The 22,927-nt window shown below is 38.8% G+C and overlaps 1 protein-coding gene and 1 pseudogene across 28 annotated transcripts in view; one reads left to right on the forward strand and one right to left on the reverse strand.

The window, feature by feature from the left end:
• The window catches only part of ZMYND11 (zinc finger MYND-type containing 11), a 141,979-nt gene that overhangs the window by 18,806 nt on the left and 100,246 nt on the right, over positions 1-22,927 (forward strand). The window lies entirely within an intron of this gene.
• Positions 18,421-19,334, reverse strand: LOC132214910 (deoxycytidine kinase-like; annotated as a pseudogene).

Raw genomic sequence — 22,927 nt, forward strand, 5'->3', positions numbered from 1 at the left:
TATTTTAACTGATGTGTTAGGAAACTAATGTTATGAGCAAATTATAGGATCACAATAATCCCTGTTCTACCATGCTGACATTTACCATCGAAGTTAGTTATCTCTAACTAGAAATATCATAAAAGCTTTAGTTTTTTCATCTCCCTACTTAAAATGGTTTTCAGGAGCTCTTTAAAATAATGCTATAAAAATAGCTGTTTGAAACATTTAAAAAGATCACATTTTGTTATAATCAGTTAATTCTTGTCATTTGCTGTAGATATATTCCATAAACTCACCATAAACACTGAATTAGTCATTACTGACTCTTCCTCTTGGGGAATACAGAGTTAGGTCTGTGACCCTCTGGTCACAAAACATTTTTTTTGTAATCCAAAATGCCATTTCCATTATATAGATTGGTTTGCCAACATTCTTGTAAAACAAGCCACTCTCAGCATTGGAAACCTGTTCTTCTATATAACAGCTTTTCCTGTATTAACAGTTTTTCCCCCCATACTATCTATCACTTTTTAAAACATGCCAGCCAGCTCTACCTGAGGAGGGATTAGTATTTTCCTGATCCTTGGTAACATGACTATAAATTTCTCTGGCTTTCAGCCTCCAACCTTCTGTTCCACTTTTTGTTGGTTATCATCTCATGGATCCATGAATGTAGCCACTTTTTTTAAATCTTTTTTGTAGTTCCCTCATATACTCTAAATGTTATTTAGCACTTCCAAAATACCCTTGGGCACAGATAGCACACTCCTCTTCCTCTCTTCCTTGTTTTGGGTGTTCCTGATAGCTGTTTGCATCATAACTTGTACTTAAATGAAGCTCATCCTGACATATCACGGCCTATCTGCAAAAATACAAAAAAAACATGGCACTAGATTGCAAAAAGGACACTATTTGCAGTCTAAGCTGGAAGGAGAAGGCAGAGTGTTGCCCAGCTCCATGGACTCAGCTGGGAGCATGTGCATAACTACAGAAGGCTGAAAGTATTCAAGTGGGATTACAAATAATTTTAGCAAGTTAGTGAATTTACAAATATGGAATCTGGGAATAATAAGAATTGACTGTAGCTTCAGTAGCTAAAGATTTGTGTTAGGGTTTTTATGATGATTTTTATGTCTTAACACATTGCGGGTAGTTTTTATCGCGTGCTAACAGGTGGCGCGGGCCATTTTTGCTAATTTTTTGCGCAAATGGCAATGTTCAGTAAAATTACGATAACTTTAGTTTACGTATTTATACGTTACCCGCATTCTACCGCTAGTCTATAAAAAACGTATTAATACGTGTCCCGCGCTCTACTACACTGGTAGAACGTATAAATACGTAAAACGTGTAAACACGTTTCCCTCATACAATGTGTTAATTATTTTATAAAATAAATTTACTGAAATTTCATGGCTACAAATGCTCTTGGTAAATTTGGCTTTAAAGAAAGGATCTGCATTTTTTTTTTTCCAGAAAGCATTTCATATGTTTAAACAAATCAGATGTACTTTAAAGAAGTTGAAATTATTTTGGTGGGAAAGTGGACAGTGTTTAGAAGTTTTTTAAATTTTAAGTTCATAAAGGTGATTGATACCAAAGGTAAAAAGTTTAGATTGACAAATTCGATTACATAAAAATTTAACTGGAAAAAAACCCCATTATAAACAAAAAATAAACTAAGACAATGTTGGCAACATAAATGGTGACCTAAAGGGTACTGTTGTTCAGGTGTATAAAGAATTTTGGAAAATCATTAAGAAAATGGTAAATAACACACAGAGAACACAAGCATCTTTCTAAAGAAGAGCTGCTAATGAAGCTCATCTGACATATGGCCTTCCTGTGCTCAGGAACACTGGACAGCGTCATACCTAGGGCCATTTTAAATAGCAAAAGCAACAAATACAAAAAACGTGGCACTAGATTGCCAAAAAAAAAAAAATTTGAAAGATGTTTGGTCTCAATAGCCATCTTAAAAGCAAATTAAAACAGGATGCCATTTTTGTACTTTTGGTGAAATTTGAAACAAGAACAAAATAGTAATCTACCCGGCTGGTGTGCCTCATTGGTTGAGCGTCAACCTATGAATCAGGAGGTCTGTTCGATTCCCGATCAGGGCACATGCCTGGGTTGTGGGCTCAATCCCCAGTAGAGGGTGTGCAGGAGGCAGCCAATCAATGATTCTTCATCATCATTGATGTTTCTATCTCCCCCTCTTCCTTCCTCTCTGAAATCAATGAAAATACATATATTTAAAGAAGAACAAATAATCTGAGATGGTTAAATGTCTGTAATAGTCATGATCTAAAAACTCATAACCTATATTCCGAGAGTTCCACTCTCTTCAACTATGACCTAAGAGGTGTTCTGATATTTTAGTGGACAACACATTTAAAATAATTTTAAAAGGAAAAGGGAATTCTTGGAGAAACATGCATACTTAAAAGAGGTTACTGTGCCATTGAGAGGTGAACACTGAAGGAGGAGATAGACAATTACAAAAATCAAATACACACACGTAAGAAGCATGACCATTTGGTTTGCAGCCAGTGAGTTTGACCCCCTCCCTCCCAAGGGCCATTTGGCAACTTCATTTTTTATTGTCCTGCCTTGGGGAATATTATTGGCACCTGGTGGTCAGAGGCCTGGAATGCTGCTAGCAACCTACAGTGCACAGGACACCCCATAGCAAAATTACCTGGCTCACGAGAGCCCTGAGGTTGAGAATCTTGGTGTAGGGGCAGACAGCTCCTGTGTACCTCACTGAAGGGTTGATGTACCACTACATATGATGATGGTCCTGAGCTATTAAGAAAATGTGTTTGCTATATACTTCAATTAAGCAGGTATGGATGTGCCTAATCACATTATTTAAAGACATTTTTAATGCTTAAAGAAATCAGCACTTATTTGGAAAACTTTATACCTATTTTTGAAAAGGATAATCTAGGCCCGTGGTCGGCAGACTGCGGCTTGCGAGCCACATGCGGCTCTTTGGCCCCTTGAGTGTGGCTCTTCCTAAGCCTTAGGAGTACCCTAATTAAGTTAATAACAATGTACCTACCTATATAGTTTAAGTTTAAAAAATTTGGCTTTCAAAAGAAATTTCAATCTGTTGATATTTGGCTCTGTTGACTAATGAGTTTGCCGACCACTGATCTAGGCATTACCGTATTTTAGTGTTTCATTTACATGAATCATGTAACTAACTTAATTGGAAAACATTTCTCTCTCCCTCGCTCTCTCTTGTCCATCTCCCTCTCCTTTGCTTTCCTGAATCAATGAAAAACATAGCCTCCGGTGAGGATTAAAACAAACACCAAAAATACCATTATAATACTTAATATTGAATACTTAATATTTAGGTTATGTAGGGGCAGATTTTTGCATTGATATTTGAGAGTTTGCTGTATATAATCTATCATGGGTTTTTTAAAAAATATTTTTTGATAGTAGATGGGAGGGAAGGATATTATAAAGAGTTGTTTGAGGCCTTTGGTCAAAATGGCAGTGTAGGTAAATGGCAATGTAGGTACTTGCATCCCCTGACAACCACATTAAAATTACAACTAAACTACAGAACAGTCATCATTCAGAACCGCCTGAAATTTAGCTGAAAAGAATTTCTACAGCTAGCGATTTAAAGAAGCCATTTCGAGACTGGTAGGAGGGGTAGAGATTGAGAATGGAATAGCCCCAAACCTACATGTGGTAGATAAAAATTGGGAGGTATATCTTGGCTGCAGAGGTCCCACCTGAGGAGTGAGGGGTCTTAGGCCCCCCCAACCCAGGGTTCCAGTACCAGGAATAGAAGGCCCCATAATTTCTGGCTGTAAAAAACAGTGGGTATTGAGGTTGATGGAGATGGAAGGTTGCTGGAGTCCCAGGCATTCCTCTTAAAGCAGCGGTCACCAATCTGTGGTCCTTGAGGTCTGAAAGGTTGGTGACTGCTGGTTTAAGGAAACCTTTAGAGCGGTGGTAGCCAACCGGTTCACGGACCTCTGGTGGTCCATGAGGTCTGAAAGGTTGATGACTACTGTCTTAACAGGCTCATACACGGACTTACTTGGACTGACTCCCTCTGAGCTCCAGCACTGGGACAGAAGCTGAAAAAGCACCAGAGACATATGGGTACAACAGAAGGGTGCACACAGCACACATGGAGGGTGCACCTGGAATGCCCAGTTTGGGTGACCAGGGAGGCTGTGCCACTGGGACCCACAGGATTCGTACTACATAAGGCCACTCTACCAAGCCCAGGAGGCATAGCAGCTCTACTTAATAAATAGAAACAAACATAGGGAGGTAGCCAAAGTGAAGAGACAAAGTGTCCGAAATGAGAGAACTGAACAAACCTCCAGAGAAAGAACTAAATGGAGACAATTTATTAGATGCAGAGTTCAAAACACTTTTTATAAGTATGCTCAATGAACTTAGAACTTCAATAGCATACAAAAGGACATGGAAACAATAAAAATGAACCTGTCAGAAATGAAAGATACACAACTGAATTGAAGAATTTACGAAGAATCAACAGAATAGATGAAACCAAGAATCACATGAGTAATTTGGAATATAAAGAAGCAAAAAACAATCCGAACAGCAAAAAGAAAAAAGAATCCAATAATGTAAGGAGCCTCTGAAACAGTGGTTCTCAACCTTCCTAATGCCACAACCCTTTAATACATACAGTTCCTCATGTTGTGGTGACCCCCAACCATGAAATTATTTTTGTTGCTACTTCATAACTGTAATTTTGCTACTGTTATGAATTGTAATGTAAATATCTGATATGCAGGATGTATTTTCATTGTTACAAATTGAACATAATTAAAGCATAGTGATTAATCACAAAAACAATATGTAATTATATATGTGTTTTCCGATGGTCTTAGGCGACTCCTGTGAAAGGGTCGTTGAACCCCTAAAGGGGTTGAGAACCACTGCTCTAAGACAACTTCAGTTGTACCAACATTAGCATGGGGGTGCTGGCAGAAGAAAGAGAGCAAGAAATTGAAAACTTATTTGAAAAAACGACAGAAAACTTCCCTAATTAGTGAAGGAACTAGATATACAGTCCAGGAAGTGCAGAGTCCTAAACAAGATGAACCCAAAAAGGCCACACCAAGCACATCATAATTAAAATGCCAAAGGTTAAAGCAAAGAATCTTAAAAGCATCAAGAGAAAAGCACTTAGTTACCTATAAGGGAGTACCCCTAAAACAGCTGATTTCTCAACAGAAACTTTGCAGGCCAGAAGGGAGTGGCAAGAAATATTCAAGGTGATAAAAAGTCTCATTGGTAAGAAAAAGCTAAAGGAATTCACAATCACCAAACCAGTATTAAAATTTTTTTTAAATCTTTTTTTTTAATGAAGAGGGAATAAAAAGATTATAAATATGAGCAATAAAATAGCAGTAAAAACATATCAATAATTCAATATAAAAAACAGTAAATGAACAAGAACAGAAACACATAAATACAGAGAACATTTTGATGGTTGCCCGATGGGAAGAGAGTTGGAGGGATGGTTGAAAAAGGTTGAAGGGATTGAGAAGTACCAATTGGTACTGGCCAGGTAGCTCAGTTGGTTATTGGTAGAGCATTGTCCTCATATACCAAAGTTGCAGGTTCAATTCCAGGGTCCATACAAGAAAGATCCCTAAAATGTATAAATAAATGGAACAACGAATTGTTTCTCCCCTCCCCTTCTTTCTCTCTAAAATCAATTAAAAAAGAAGTACAAATTGGTTGTTATAAATAGTCATGGAGATGTAAAATAGTACAGCATGGGGAATTGGGTCAATATTCTAATTATGTATGGTATCAGGTGAGTACAAGATTTATCGGGATCATCACTTAGTAAGCTGTATAATTTCTAATCAGTGAAGGTGTACACCTGAAAATAATGTATGTCAACTAAGAAAATAATGAAGTCTTTGATTTTATAATTTAGTCATTTTCTATTATTAAGGATAAATCGCTGTAATATTGAACATTTTTTAGCGAGGTCTTGGGGATTTTTAGGAAAATAATTTAGACTTTAAAATATATTGCAAAATGTTAATTATTTGAAGCACAAAAGGTTCATATAATTCTACTTTTGTATATGTTTGACTTTTTTCGTAATGTTTTAAAAAGTTAATAACAAAGGCAGATACTTTCTAGAGCAGTGATGGCGAACCTTTTGAGTTCGGCGTGCCAGCATTTTGAAAAACCCTAACTTAACTCTGGTGCCGTGTCACATAGGAATTTTTTGATATTTGCAACCATAGTAAAACAAAGATTTATATTTTCGATATTTATTTTATATATTTAAATGCCATTTAACAAAGAAAATCAACCAAAAAAATGAGTTCGCGTGTCACCTCTGACACGCGTCACAGGTTCGCCATCACTGTTCTAGAGGATAGGTAGCCTGTCTTGGGGAACCTTACTGCATTCTCTCTGATTCAGCTGCAGAGCTACTGGTTCAGGAATTCCCTTTGCCTCCTTTCTTGTGTTCAGTCCTGTTTCTTGGACCACACAGGATCTCACATTCATTTATTCCTGAGAAAGAATGCATAGGACAGTGGTCGGCAAACTGCGGCTCTTTGGCCCCTTCCGTGTGGCTCTTCCACAAAATACCACGTGCAGACGCGCGTGTACAGTGCGATTGAAACTTCGGGCCCCATGTGCAGAAGTCGGTATTTTGTGGAAGAGCCACACTCAAGGGGCCAAAGAGACGCATGTGGCTCGCGAGCCGCAGTTTGCCGACCACTGGCATAGGGCATAAATTTTGGGGTTATCTATGTGACTGAAAAATCTCTTTATTCAGTGTTCACTGGTTGATAATTTGAATAGTTACAGAAATTTAGGTTGAAATAATTTACAAGGCACTTACTCATCTTTTCCTGGCTTCCACCTTGCTGTTGAGAAATCCAATACATTTTGGTTTATGACTTCTCCCCACCACCAAGGAAGCCTGGGAGCTCTTCTTTTTCATACTGATGTTCTGACATTCTAAGTTGGTGTGCTTTGTGCCTTCTTCCATTCACAAGCTGGGCCCTTGACAGGCTCTTTCTCTCTGCAAATGCATATTTTCAGTGCTAGGTACTTTTCTTGAATTTTCCTTGGATAAATCTCCCCCCTCCAAATTCTTTTCTGAAGCTTTTATTATTCAGATATTGTATCACATCAAGTTTTCTCCTCTGGTCTCTGATTGTGTGTTTCTTGTATTTTTTATTATTCTCTAGGGGAGATTGCCTTAACTTTATTATGTTTAAAATTTTCCTGACTATTCTTGTTTATAGTATCCTATTTATGGTTTCATAGATGCAATATTTTTTCTTATATCTTTACTGTTTCTGTTTTATTTGAGTACTCCTCCCTTTTTTGTTTGCTGATATCACCTCTCTTTTATTGAGAAGCTGTTTTCAAATGTCTGATGCACCTTGTCTGTCTGTGCATATTTGAGTGTCTGCACACTGAAAAACTAATTGAAAATTCTGTGTATAGACTTTACTGTAGGGATTTCAGGAGGCCATTTGGCTGTTTTGTGGTTGGTTGGTTGTTTTTAGGTTCCCTCAAATGTCAGTGTCTAAAGGTCCTTTCTCTGGGATAATTTAATTTCTCCAGAAAGGTTTCATTTGGTCTCTTGCCTGAGCCTACGGTTAGGCCCCCAGAATTTGTCAGAACAAAGGGATTACCAGCTTTTTACAACTTATGTTGTAGCTTTACCTAACCCCTGTTCTAGTCTATTTATCACCAGTAGTCTTCTCTGTTGGTGGGTCCAGTCTCTCTGGCTCAGCTTATTGGTAGCTTGTATCTCCTGTTCCCTCAGGGCTAAGAATGGGTAGCTGTCTGACGGAACCTGATGGCACTGCAGATCCAGGACACTAATTGCTTATTGAGGCTATTAAATTATAACCTTTATTCAACATATCTAATTACTCCTGTATCTGGTGCATCCTGTTCCAAAATCTTTCTCAAGTTCTGTGCAAGTAGCTTGCTTTTCCGTATATAAATTTGATTTTCCTTTGTTTGGCCAAAACATCTAAAATTCCTATATCCATCTATTATCTTCATTTTTGGTAGAGTATTTCTTTTTAAAAATCAAAGAAGTTTTTGTTTGTTACTTTTTTAGAGAAGGAGGTAGCAAGGTTTTTACTCTGTCATCAGGATAACCTTCAATTAGATTATGTTACTCCTCCTACCCCACTGAAGTTTAAAATTCTCTCACTTGCTGCCTGTTGAAATTATGAGGAAATATAAGGCAATTACTCTGGCCTTTGGATTCTGCCTGGCCTGATCATAATTTACCTCTTTGCCCCTTATCACACTACAGCTGTCCTTACTCTCTACATTCCAGCCAGTGTCCTGTCTGCCCCTTAAACCAAGCTCTTTCTTACTGTGGCCTTTTGCATGGCTAGGTCTTTTTCATCGTTCAAGTCTTAACTCAATAGGATTTCCTTAACTTTTTGTGATAGGATCAGTTAGATTTTTTTGGGATAACATGGGAACTCCATGTATCAGTGACTAAAAGGAGCAGTGACTTGCTCATTGATATATGTCCCTTATGGATGGGCTAGGACCTAGGATGACAGCCACCATCTGCAGCATCCCCATTACCTATGGCATAAATAAAAAGAAAGCAGACCAAATCATAAAGTTTCTAAATATTCCAAAATAGAGTGATATAAATCCCTTTTCCTCAGATTCCATGTGCCAGGTCTAGTCACATGGCCAAATCTAATTTTAGGGCAATGGGGAAAGTGCAGTCCTGCCAGTGCCTGGAACAAGAACTAGAAATATTTGATGAAAAACACTAATGACTACCATAGCAACTTTGACCAACTTAGTGTAAAGTAACTATTAGTTCAGGGTCCTCCAGAGACTTAGAACCAGTAGTGAACACACACACACACACACACACACACACACACACACACACACATTTCCTGTGTGGTTATAGAGGCTAAGAGGTCCCATAATCTGCAAGCTGGAGACTTGGGAGAGCTAGTGGTGAAGTTCCTGTTCAAGTCTGAAGACTTGAAAGCCAGAGGAACTGATGGTGTAAACCCCAGTCTGAGGTTAGGAGAAGATGGGATGAGAGGTCCCAGCTCAGTAGTGAGGGGGGAAAATCAGGGCAAATTCCTCCTTCCATGTTTTCTTATATTCAGGCTGTGGGGAAAATCTAGTTTATTGAATCCACTGATTCAAATATTAATCTCGTCCAGAAACACCCCTACAGGTATTGTTTTCTCATTGTTTTTGTAGTGCTTCTCTGTTCTTTTCTTATTCTCTTGTATGGTGATGACTTTGTATAGTTCACAGTCCTTTCTCTACTTGCATATTTCTTGTAGATTTTTGGTTGGTGGTTATCATGTGCTTCATACATACCAAGTTATGTTTATACCAGTCTGTTTTAAGTTTATGGTTGCTTAAGTTTAAACACATCCTAAAGTCACTATAATATTTACTGATTCTCTTTATGTTTTTGTCATTTTTTATTTTTGTGTGTGTTTGTGGGTATCCCTTCATTTTTTGTTGTAATTACATAGTCTTTCTACTTTTGTCTTTTTTTTTTTTTTTGGTCTTTTTCACTTTAATGCTTAAATCTGTCTTTGTTTTTAAAATTGTGACAAATTATAATAAGGCTTAAAGCAATACATTCTTGCAAAAGACTTTCAAAAAAGATTTTAGATAGATTAGGCATCTCTGGTGTCTCCATTGCCCAAACCTAATCAGAAGCCAGCAGCGTGGAAACCTTGAATGCACTTCTCATGTCAGACTTCAGGGGATGGCATTGGCAGATAAGTTCCACAGAGGCAAACAAGCCACTGTCCTTGAGCGAAGATGTTCTATTTCCCATCAAGTCTAAAATTACTCTTGTAGAGCATCTCTAGGGTCTACCATTTCCAGGACCAAAATTTCAATCCGCACTCTAATCACATCAGCAACTTTCTGCTGAGCTCATGCGTTAAATACCCCAACTATTTTTGTTTACTGAACATTGTGAAAATATGGATTTATTGGCTCTGATGTAGACAAGCTTGTTTGACTAACAATGAAATAGCAATGCTCTGTAGATTAGTAAGAATCATTAGACTATTGGACAGGAGGTCAGGCTAGAAGTTTTGATAAATGAGGCATATACAGCTGCCTATTGAAGCTATTTGTATAGATGTTTTTCCCAGTGATTACTAGAGTTAATATTTTCCGCAATGTAACTTTTTAAAAATTATTTATTGCTTAAAGTATTACATAAGTCTTCTTTTTCCCCCATTGACCTCTCCCCAGAACATGTCCACCCAGTCCCCATTTCCCCCAGTCTGTGTCCATTAGTTATGCTCATATGCATGCATACAAGTCCTTTGGCCGATCCCTTACCCTCTCACCCCCTGCCTTTCCTCATAGGTTGGACAGTCTGTTCATGATTCAATGACTCTGTTTCTATTTTTGTTCATCAGTTTATGTTGTTCATTATATTCTAATGAATGAGATCATGTGATAATTATCTTTCTCTGACTGACTTATTTCACTTAGCTTAATGCTCTCCAGTTCCATCCATGCTGTTGCAAAGGGTAAGAATTCCTTCTTTTTTACAGCAGTGTAGTATTCCATTGTGTAGATGTGAGTAGTTTTCTAATCCACTCATCTGCTGGTGGGCACTTAAGCTCTTTCCAAATGTTAGCTATTGTAAATTGTGCTGCTATGAACATAGGGGTGCATATATCCTTTCTGATTGGTGTTTCTGATTTCCTGGGTTATCTTCCTAGAAGTGGGATTACTGAGTCAAATGGAAGTTCCATTTTTAGTTTTTTGAGGAAATGCCATACTGTTTTCCACAGTGGCTGCACCAGTCTGCATTCCCACCAACAGTGTTAGAGGGTTCCTTTTTATCTGCATCCTCGCCAGCACTAGTCCTTTGTTGATTTTTTGATGATAGCCATTCTGGCAGGTGTGAAATGGTACCTCATTGTTGTTTTGATTTGCATTTCTCGGATGATTAGTGACTTTGAGCATGTTTTCATATGTCTCTTGGCCTTCTGTATGTCCTCTTTCGAAAGGTGTCTGTTTAGGTCCTTTGCTCATTTTTTGATTGGATTGTTTATCTTTTTTTTGTTAAGTTGTATGAGTTCCCTATAAATTTGGAGATTAAACCCTTATCGGAAATAACATTGGCAAATATGTTCTCTCATGCAGTGGGCTTTCTTGTTTTGTTGATAGTTTCTTTTGCTGTGCAGAAGCTTTTTATTTTGATGTAGTCCCACTTGTTTATTTTCTCCTTACTTTCCATTTTCCTAGGATATGTATCAGTAAAGATATTGCCATCACAAATGTCTGCTATTTTGCTGTCTATGGCTTCTTCTAAGATTTTTATGGTTTCCCATCTTACATTTAAGTCCTTTATCCATTTTGAATTTATTTTTGTGAATGGTGTAAGTTGGTTTTCTAATTTCATTTTTTTGCATGTATCTGTCCATTTTTCCCAACACCATTTATTGAAGAGACTGTCTTGACTCCATTGTATGCTCTTGCCTCCTTTGTCAAATATTAATTGAGCATAATGGCTTGGGTCAATCTCTGGGTTCTCTGTTGTGTTCCATTGATCTATATGTCTGTTCTTGTGACAGTACCAGGCCGTTTTGAGAACAGTGGCTTTATAGTGTAGCTTGATTTCTGGTATTGTGATCCCTCTAACTTTGTCCTTTCTCAAGATTGCTGCAGCTATTCAGGATGTTTTTGTTATTCCAGATGAATTTTTGGAGAGTTTGTTCTAGGTCTTTGAAGTATGGCGTTGGTATTTTAATAGGGATTGCATTGAATCTATAGATTGCTTTGGGTAGTATGGACATTTTAACGATGTTGATTCTACCAATCCATGAGCATGATATATTCTTCCATTTTTGTCTTCCTCTATCCCTTTTTTCAGTGTCAGTAATTTTCTGAGTACAGGTCCTTTATCTCCTTGGTTAAATTTATTCCTAGGTACCTTAATTTTTTGTTGCAATGGTAAATGGGATTTTTTTTTTAGTTTCTCTTTCTGTGAGTTCATTATTGGTGTATAAAAAAGCCATAGATTTCTGGGTGTTAATTTTGTATCCTGCTACATTGCTGAATTCATTTATTAGTTCTAGTAGTATTTTGATGGAGTCTTTAGGGTTTTCTATGCACAATATCATGTCACCTGTGAATAATGACAGTTTTACTCCTTTCTTCCAATTTGAATGCCTTTCATTTCTTCTTGTCTGATTGCTATGGCTAGCACTTCGAGTACTATATCGAACAGGAGTGGTGAAAGTGGGAATCCCTGTCTTATTCCTATTCTTAAGGGAAATGGTTTTAGTTTTTTTAAAATTAAATCTTTATTGTTCAGATTATTAACAGTAGTTCCTCTTTTGTCCCCCCATAGCTCCCCTCCACCTGGTTCCCACCCTACCCTCTGCCCTTACCCCCCCCAACTGTCCTCATCCATAGGTGTGCGATTTTTGTCCAGTCTCTTCCCACACCCCCCACACCCTTCCCCCCCGCCCCAAGAACAGTCAATCCACTCCCTTTCTATGTCCCTGATTCTATTATATTCACCAGTTTATTGTGTTCATCGGTTTATTTATTCACTTGATTTTTAGATTCACTTGTTGATCGATGTGTATTTGTTGTTCATAATTTGTATCTTTACCTTTTTCTTCTTCTTCCTCTTCTTAAAGAATAACTTTCAGCATTTCATATAATACTGGTTTGGTGGTGGTGAGCTCCTTTAGCTTTTTCTTATCTGTGAAACTCTTTATCTGACCTTCAATTCTAAATGATAGCTTTGCTGGGTAAAGTAATCTTGGTTGTAGGTTCTTGCTGTTCATCACTTTGAATATTTCCTGCCACTCCCTTCTGGCCTGCATAGTTTCTGTTGAGAAATCAGCTGACAGTCCTATGAGTAGTACTCCCTTGTAGGTAACTAACTGTTTTTCTCTTGCTGCTTTTAAGATTTTCTCTTTGTCTTTTGCTCTTGGCATTTTAACTATGATGTGTCTTGGTGTGATCCTCTTTGGATTCCTTTTGTTTGGGGTTCTCTGCACTTCCTGGACTTGTAAGTCTATTTCTTTCACCAGGTAGGGGAAGTTTTCTGTCATTATTTTTTCAAATAGGTTTTCAATATCTTGCTCTCTCTCCTGGCACCCCCATAATTCGGATGTTGGTACACTTGAAGTTGTCCCAGAGGCTCCTTACACTATCTTCATATTTTTGGATTCTTTTTACTTTTTGCTTTTCCGGTTGGGTGTTTTTTGCTTCTTCATATTTCAAATATTTGATTTGATTCTTGTGATCCTCTAGTCTGCTGTTGGAACTCTGCATAATATTCTTTATTTCAGTCAGTGTATGCTTAATTTCTAGTTGGTCCTTTTTCATACCCTCGAGGGTCTCACTAGATTTCTTGAGGGTCTCACTAAACTTATCGGTGGTTTCTAGAAAATTCTTGAAAAACCTTATAACCGTGGTTTTGAACTCTATATCCAGTAGTTTGCATTCCTCCATTTCTGTCATTTGTGACCTGTTTCTTTGTCTCTGCATTTTTTATACTTCCCTGTGTTGATAGAGTGGCTTTCTGTGCTAGGTGTCCTATAGGGCCTAGTGGTTCAATCTCCCCAATTACCTGAGGTGGACACCCTTGGTGCACCCCTTTGTGGGCTTTGTGCACAGTCTTGTTGTAGTTAAGCCTTGATTGTTGTAGGTATCACTGGGAGGAATTCACCTCCAGGCCAATTGGCTGTGAGAATCAGCTGTTCCTGCAGTGGGAGAACTTCTGTGCTGGAGACACCCTTCTGGGGCAAGACTTGCTTCAGTGGGGCTTTGGTGCTCACTGAGTCTGCCCCCTGAGTGTGTCCCTTATGAATCTGAGGAGTTGTAATCTGGATGGTCCCAATCTGACCACTGGGTACACTGGCTCTTGGATCTCTAAGGAGGTGCTAATTTAGCCTCTGCCTGAGGCTACCCAGCAGGAGCTACTGAGAGATCTGCAGATTCCTCTTCTTTGTTTGGGGTTTGGAGGTGCCCAGATGAGGCCCAGCTGTGAAGCAATGCAAGCAGCTGTGGGGCCTTGTGCCTTCATTTTGAAGTTCTGTGTCTCTCTGACCCAGCTGCAGATTGTTAGGTAATTTTCAGATTGCAAAGGGCCAGGCCATTCGTATACAAAAGCCTCTGCGCACAGCTTGGGTGGGGCGGGGTCTCGGGATCAACAGGGCGGAGCAAGCAGCTATGGTTGCTCCTCAGTCCTACCCTAAGAGGCCCCGAGTCTCAGTGTGCGGGTAATCGCTGCAAGCACCTCTGAGAGAAAGCCGCCCTCGAGTTATGACCGATGCCAGACAGTCCAGTTTCTCCCTGTATGAGTCTGGGTCTCCAGAGACTCGCCCGGAACTGGAGTCCAGGGCCGTGGGCAGCTTGTGCCTCCCTCCCGATTGAAAAAGACAACCGTGTCCTCAGTTGCCAGCCCTTTCTGCGTGTGCCTTCGTACCTCTGCACTTTACCTCCGCACCTCCTCTGAGTCTCAGTGTGCTTTTCTCTTTCCTTCTGGTTGTATAATTTCCACTCAGCCAGCCTTCCTGTGGTTCTGGATGATGTCTGTTTTGTCTTTTAGTTGTGTTTTTGAAGTGGTTGTGCTAGGCAGCAATTTCCGGTGTTTACCTATGCCGCCATCTTGGTTTCTCAATGGTTTTAGTTTTTGTCCATTGAGTTGATGTTGGCTGTAGGTTTGTAATATAAGGCTTTTATTATGTTTAGGTATGATTCCTCTATTCCCACTTTGCTGAGAGTCCATATCAGGAAAAGGTGTTGGATTTTTTCAAATGCCTTTTCTGTGTCAATTGATAGGATTGTTTGATTTTTATCTCTTAATTTGTTTATGTGATGTATCACATTTATTGATTTGCGGATATTGTACCTGCCTGCATCTGTGGAATATATCCCACTTGGTCATGGTGTGTGATCTTTCTAATGTAATGCTAGATCCGATTTGCCAGAATTTTGTTGAGCATTTTAGCATCTATGTTCATCAGGGATATTGGCCTATAATTCTCTTTCTTTGTAGTGTCTTTATCTGGTTTTGGGATTAGGTTAATGCTGGCTTCGTAGAAAGAGCTAGGAAGTGTGCCTTCCTTTTGAATTTTTTGTAATAGTCTGAGAAGGATAGGTTTTAGTTCTTTGAATGTTTGGTATAATTCCCCTTTGAAGCTGTCTGGCCCCGGGCTTTTGTTTGCTCAGAGTGTTTTGATGACTGCTTCAATTTCCTCCTTAGTTATCGGCCTGTTGAGATTTTTTGATTCTTCTTGATTAAGTTTTGGAAGGTCATATTTTTCTAGGAATATGTCCATTTCCTGTAGGTTGTTTAGTTCATTTGAATAGAGTTGTTCATAGTATTTTTTTTTTATAATCTTTTATATTTCTGTGGGGCCTTTTGTTTATTTCACCTCTTTCATTTCTGATTTTGTTTATTTGGGTCCCTCTCTCTTTGTTTCTTGTTGAGTCTGGCTAGAGGTTCATCCATATTGTTTATCCTTTCAAAGAACCAGCTCTTGGTTTCATTGATCTTTTGAATTGTTTTTTTTGGTCTCTATGTCATTTATTTCTGCTCTGATCTTTATTATCTTCTTCCTTCTGCTCATGCTGGGCCTCTCGTCCTCTTTCTAAATCTTTAAGTTGTAGAGTTAGATGACTTATTACCATTTTTTGTTTTTTTTTTTTAAGTAGGCCTGTAGAGCTATGAACTTCCCTCTCAGGTCTGCTTTCACTGTGTCCCATAGATTTTGGATTGTTGTGTTTTCATTGTCATTAGTTTCCAGGATTTTAAAAATTTATTCTTTGATCTCTTTGGTAACCCAATCATTGTTTAATGGCATGCTATTCAGCCTTTAAGTGTTTGCATTTTTTTTATTGTTTTTATTGTAGTTGATTTTCAATATTATGCCATTGTTTTCTGAGAAGATGCTTGACATGATTTTTTTTTTAGATTTATACTTATTAAGCAAATGTTTAATAAACAAACTGATGTATATCAAATAAAAAATACACAGATACATCATGAAATAGTATACTCATGGTGATTATAGATTTAAAAAAAATTTTTTTAATTGATTTCAGAGAAGAAAGGAGAGAATGAGAGGGATAGAAACATCGATGAGAGAGTATCATCTGTCGGCTGCCTCCTGCACACCCCCTACTGGAGATTGAGCTCACAATCCGGGGATGTGCCCTGACTGGGAATCAAACCTTGAACTCCTGGTTCATAGGTTGATGCTCAACCACTGAGTCACACCGGCTAGGTGTGATTACAAATTTAAAATTCAGTTTCCCTTTAAAAGATCAGGACATCTGGAATGTTTAACCCACTAAATTATCTCAAGAAACAAAACAAAAGAAGACATTTTGAAAAGGAAAATGGTAATTTCAAAATACAAAGTGACTCTTCCCCTCACTTCAAAAACAAAATTTTTCTAAAATGTCAAGTAGAAAGGGTAAATACATAGAGAAAACACCTCACATTTAACTAAACAAACTTGAAAAAATCTTTAATTATATAGATAATGAAAATGAATCCAAGCAGATTTTTTAAAATTACACCCATTTCACCCTTTTTCTTCTTTATTAATATATTTTCCAATATATATTCAAAAGAAATAATGCTTTCAAGATACGTAACATATAAAGCAAAGCAAGATCATTTATTATCAGTAATTTCCCTTAAAAAGGGAGAGGGGGGACAGAGGAGCAAAGCCAGCCATGAAGTGAAGAATAATCATAATGTTCTCAAAGCAGATAGTGTCTGTGTAATAGCAGGCTGCCTAATTAATTCTGACAGGAGCAAAACCAGGATGAGGCAGGAGATAACAGGTGGGACTAAATAAACTACACTCCTAAGATTATTTACCTTATCTTCAGGTTTTCTTTTGACTTCTTACAAACTATAAAAAGGTAGTAAAAGACTGCTTGGGTTAATAAAGAATAAAATGGAAAAATGTATCACTATGTTCCACTAATGTTTTACTTATAAAATGAGAAGAGCTCTGGCTGGTGTGGCTCAGTTAGTTGAGCATCGTCCCATGCATGAAAGGTCTCTAGAGGTTCAGCTCCTGGTCAGGGCACATGCTCGGGCTGCTAGCCCGATCCCCAGTAGGGGTCATGCGGGAGGCAGCGACTGATGCTTCTTTCTCACACATCCATGTTTCTCTCTCTCCCTCTCCCTAAAATCAACAAGAAAACATTTTTTTTTTAAAAGAGAAGAAACGTAGGGAAATCTTTACTTCACCTCAAATGACTTAAAGGTAGTCATAGTTTAAACCAATCTTTTAACTATAATAGTAATATTCCATGTAAAAGAATGGTCTGAAAATCATTTACTCATGTACTAAACTTCAGTAATTTTTTTAAATCCTTACCTGAGGACATGCTTAGAGAGAGGAAAGGAGAGAAACATCAATTGGTTGCCTTCTGCACTTGCCCCAACTGGGGACTGAACCCACAACCCAGGCATATGCCCTAACAAGGAATTTAAATAGCACAGGATATCATTCAATCAACCTAGCCACCTCACCGGGTCTTCACTTATAAGTTATTATTATTTTTTAAATATATTTTTATTGATTTCCGAGAGGAAGGGAGAGGAAGAGAGAGAGAAAAACATCAATGATGAGAGAAAATCATTGATCGCCTGCCTCCTGCATGCCCCCTATTGGGGATTGAGCCCACAACCTGGGCATGTGCCCTTGACTGGAATCGAACCTGGGATCCTTCAGTCTGCAGGCCACTCTCTCCACTGAGCCAAACCAGGGAGGGCACTTATAAGTTATATTTTAAGAGACATTTCCTCTTTAATCATCCAAAATCTCATGCAAAAAGATGAAGTCTCACCCATAGTACAGATGTATGCCATTACAAACTGGGAACATAGTCTAACTTGCTCCTCTATGAATGTATTATAGACACACTAATAAATATCAATGAATTGATTAAATATTACATTTGATCTTCCACATAAATTGAAGTAGAAGGGGAGGCAATGGATCAAAGTACTTAAAATAAAACAATTATTTTTCTAGCGATTCCTTACATTCCATTTTCAACTTTTTGCTCTAATTTACACTGGACACGTTACCATTTTCTATGAAACAAAGTTTCCAGTTAAGAAATCCAGTTAAGAAACTAGTCAACAGTGAGATGAGAAGCACCAGGAAAAAAGCCAACCTGCTGAGGAGGATAACAGGGGAAAGACAGAGGAGGGTGGGTCCTTTGTGATATAGGACCTTTAGCCACTATAGTGATTCTGGAACCATTTACCTCCAGACTTCTTGTCATGAGGGATAATTAAATGTCTGATTTTTATACGAAGAAAGGAAGGGAGGGAGGGAAGGAGGGAGGGAAGAGAGAGAGAAGCTGGTCATAAACTTTCATATAGGACTCATAAAAAAATTATTTTTTCTTGGAACAAAAATGGTTAAAAATTCGGGTTTTTTAAAGAGACTTGTATAAATACAAAGCTACGAAGATACCCAAAGCTGAAGTGTCTGGAATCATTTTGGTCCCTGAAGTCTTCAGCAAGATCACAAAGTGCTCAAAAATTCTTTGACCTTTTCAACCAGACTGTCGGGTTTGTCTTTAAAGTCTTTATTAACATCCAGTATTAAGATAGGCACTTCTTGTAGATAATCAAAGTTGGTTTTCAGTGTTCTGTGCAAGAGCTAGCTTTCATGCTTATAGTGAAGCTCTCTAAATATTCAATTGGAATGCCTTATTCCTCATTTCTTCCCTGTATATATATTCTACTCAAGCATTTCTCTGGACTAGCTCAAAGATAAATGATTCCATCCAGTTCAAGGCTTTGGCCAAATTGGTTATTCTTCCAGTCATGCCAGTCCTGATAAATTGTCCGCTCTGTTTCATTCATAGATTCAGATTCATACAAACTAGATGCGAAAATATACCTGTCACTATACACAGATCGTTCAAAAAATAATACAGGTTTCTCCGCATCTTTGAGCTTGCCATTGAGAGAGGCAAGCTGAGCTCATATGCGACTGGGGCAGGCATATGACTGGAAAGTAAAAGACCATTGCTCAGGTTTCTCATACATCATCTGAAGAACATTTCCCACCACTTTTCTGAGATGTCATCAGTTCCTGAAATTCATCCTGAGTAATTTGAACATTGCACCTTCTGGCAACAGGTTCAGGAACCACATCCCAATCCTCGCAGACTTGTTTAAGGATATTCACAAATGTTGACTTCCCTGCAGTGATGTTCCTTTCGATGGAAATTTTCTTGATGTGGGTTCCCTCAGAGGTGGTCACGGGAGAGGGGCAGCTCCTCTTGGGGGTTGCCATACCTCAACGGCGGGCAGCCCGAGCGCATTGGGCAGGTGGCTGGAAAGTGGACACAGGTGCTCATGCTGCAGGCTGGACTCCGGCTCCTCACTGGCTCTCCCGCCAGCGGGTCTCCAATTTGATTTTGGTGTGCAGAGGTGGACCAGCGGTGGGGCCCTGATTTCAATCTTCTTGAATTTGAAGAGACTTTGCCTTTGACTCAATATGTGGTCTATCTTTGAAAATATCTCATGTGCACTTGAGAAAAATGTATATTCTGTAGCTTTGGGGTGAAATGTTCTGAAGATGTCAATTAAGTCCATCTGATCTAGTGAATCATTTAGGATTGCTGTTTCTTTGCTATTTTTTTGTCTAGAGGATTTATCCAGTGTTGTCAGGGAGGTATTAAAGTTTCCTACTATGATTGTATTGCTGTCGATCTCTCCCTTGATATCTTCCAGAAGTGTTTTTATGTATTAGGGTGCTCCTGCATTGGGTGCATATATGTTTACCAGAGTTATATCCTCTTGTTGTATCAATCCCTTTAGTTTTATGAAATGGCATTCTTTATCTCTTGTTATGGCCTTCTCTTTGAGGTCTATTTTGTCAGATATAAGTATTGCCACCCTTGCTTTTTTTTTTTTTTCATTTCCATTTGCCTGAAATATAGTTTTCCATCCCTTCACTTTCAGTCTGTGTGAGTCTCTTGTTCTGAGGTGGGTCTCTTGTAGACAGCATATATATGATCATGTTTTCTCATCCATTCAGCCACTTGATGTTTTGATTAGAGCAGTTAGTCCGTTTATGTTTAAAGTTATTATTGATAGGTATTTGTTTATAGCCATTTTTATTTTTTGTGCCTGTGTTCCTTCTTTTTACAACAGTCCCTTTAGCATTTCTTGCATTGCTGGCTTGGTAGCGATAAACTCCCTTAGCCTTTTTGTGTGTGTGTGAAGCTCCTGATTTCCCCTTCAATTTTGAATGATAGCCTTGCTGGATTGAGTATTCTTGTATCCAGTCCTTTGCTTTGCATCACTTTGTATACTTCCTTCCATTCCTTTTTGACCTGATATGTTTCTGTTGAGAAATCATTTGATAGTCTAATGGGAGTTCTCTTGTAGGTAACTTTCTGTCTTGCTCTTACAGCCTTTAAGATTCTCTCTTTGTCATTAATGTTTGCCATTTGTAATTACGATGTGTCTTGGTGTGGGTATTTTGGGGTTCATCTTGTTTGGGACTCTGTGCTTGTGTGACTTTTTCTTCCCCACATCAGGGAAGTTTTTTGACATTATTTCTTCAAACAGGTTTTCTAACCCTTGCTTCTCTTCTTGTCTTTCTGGCACCCCTATTATACATATGTCGCTTCATTTCTGTTGACCCAAAGCTCCCTCAGGATCTCCTCCTGTCTTTTCATTTTTTTTCTCCAATTGTGGTTCAGTTTGGGTGTGTTTTGCTTCCCTGCCTTCTAATTTGCTAATTCGGTCTTCCACTTCTGCTAGTCTACTGTTGAAAGCTTCCATGGTGGTTTTTATTTATTTACTTATTTTTAATTAAATCTTTATTGTTCAGATTATTACATTTGTTCCTCTTTTTTCCCCCATAACTCTCCTCCCAGTTCCCGCCCCACCCTCCGCCCTCACTCCCCACCCACAAAATTCCATTATAATATTGGTTGAAATTGCACTGAATTTGTAAATCATTTGGGGGATTTGTCCCTATTTCCAGCTCATAAAAATAGTGTGCTATATTCTCTTCCAGACGCATGCTTATAATGTCCTCATCCATAGGTGCACGATTTTTGTCCATGGTGGTTTTTATTATAGCTATATCACTCTTTATTTCTCGCCAATTCTTACATAGGTTGTTGATTTTCTCATACATCTGGTTTATGAATTGTATGACCCTTAGTTTGAATTCTTTTTCTGACATAGTGCATACCTCCATTTCACTTAGTTCATTTTCTGGTGATTCCTTATTTTGTTTCCTTTGGTTATTTGTGTGTGTGTGTGTGTCCCCATTTTTGCTCTTTCTGGCTCTGGGCTATCTGCTTGGTGTCTGAGGGGTTGAGACTCCTCACAGTCCAATGGTGCTGGACTCGCTAGCCCCAGGGGCTGGGTTTGCCTTGAGTTTCACACCTTTATTATCTCTGCTCTGAGTTGTATCCCCTTCTCCTACAATTCTGGTCCCTCAATTGTCCGTTACTTGAGTTTGGTGGGCGACTCCCTGTGAGGGCCCAGAGCCCCCTGGCATGCAGTTTGCCATGCTGCTCTAGCCCCTAAGGCAGGATGGTGCCCTACGTCCCTCTGGCAGTGCACTTACAGCATGGACCTGTGACCTGTGGTTTGGCACACCAGGTCGCACCAGCAGCTCTGACTTGGGCTGTGGGTAGGGTGTGCATCAGGTGACAGATCTGTCTGTGCTGGGGGCAGCGTGTGCACAAGTCAAAGGCTCTGTCTGTGCTGGTGGCAGAGCACCCACTGGCTCAAGGCTCTGTCTCTGCCAGGTGCATAGCACACATTGGGCAGCAGGTCTATCTTTGTAGGAGCAGGGTGTGCCCAGCCAAAGGGTTTGTCTGTGCTGGTGGTGGAGCACACTCTGTTTTTGTCGAGGCGCGCGGTGCTCGCCCAGCGAGGGCTCTGTCTGCCAACAGAGCATGCTCAGTCTATGCTAGGGGCTGGGTGCTTTCCCTGCGAGGGCTCTGCCTAAGTTAGGAGCTCAGTATCCTACTTTTGTCTTTTAACCTTTATACTAGCTTTATCATTGGTTGAACCACTGCTATGACTATGTGTTTGCCATTGTCAGGGAGAATTTTTTCTTTTGCTCTTATTTCCTTATTCGTATTTTTAGCCTTTTTTCTTAAAGAAGTCCCTTTAACATTTCTTGTAGTACTGGGTTAGTGGTGATGAATCTTTTATTTTTTGTTTTGTTTGTTTTTTTTTTGGTCAGAGATACTCTATCTTTCCTTTGATTCTAAATGTTAGTCTTGCTTGGTAGAGTAATTTTGGTTGTAGGTCCTTGATTTTAATCACTTGGAATATTTTGTGGCAATCCCTTCTGGTCTGAACAGTTTCTGTTGAGAAATTAGTTGACCCTCATGGGAACTCTCTTCTAGGTAATTACTTTTCTTTTGGATTCTCTCTTTGTCTTAAACCTTTGTCATTTTAATTACAATGAATCTTGGTACAGACCTCTATAAGTTCATCTTGTTTGGGACCCTTTACGCTTCCTGGACTTGTATGTATATTTCCTTTGCCAGTTAGGGACATTTCCTGTCATTTTTTCAAATAGGTTTTCAATCTCTCTGGCTCTCTTTCTTCTCCTTCTGGTACTCCTATAATGCGAATGTTGGTATTTTTTTTTTTAAATCCTGATCTGAGAATATGTTTCTTACTGACTTTTGAGAAAGAGAAACATTGATCGGTTGCCTCCTGTACACGCCCTGACTGGGGATCAAACCTGCAACTTAGGTATGTGCTCTGACTGGAAATCAAACCCACAGACGTTTTGCTTTGTGGGATGACACTCCAACCCATTTAGCATTTTAGTGTTTATATATATCCTGCATAAGAAATCTTTCCCTATTTCCAGCTCATAAAAATAGTGTGCTATATTCT

The sequence above is a fragment of the Myotis daubentonii genome, chromosome 1, assembly GCF_963259705.1.
Source record: "Myotis daubentonii chromosome 1, mMyoDau2.1, whole genome shotgun sequence".
In the NCBI taxonomy this organism is placed as follows: Eukaryota; Metazoa; Chordata; class Mammalia; order Chiroptera; family Vespertilionidae; genus Myotis; species Myotis daubentonii.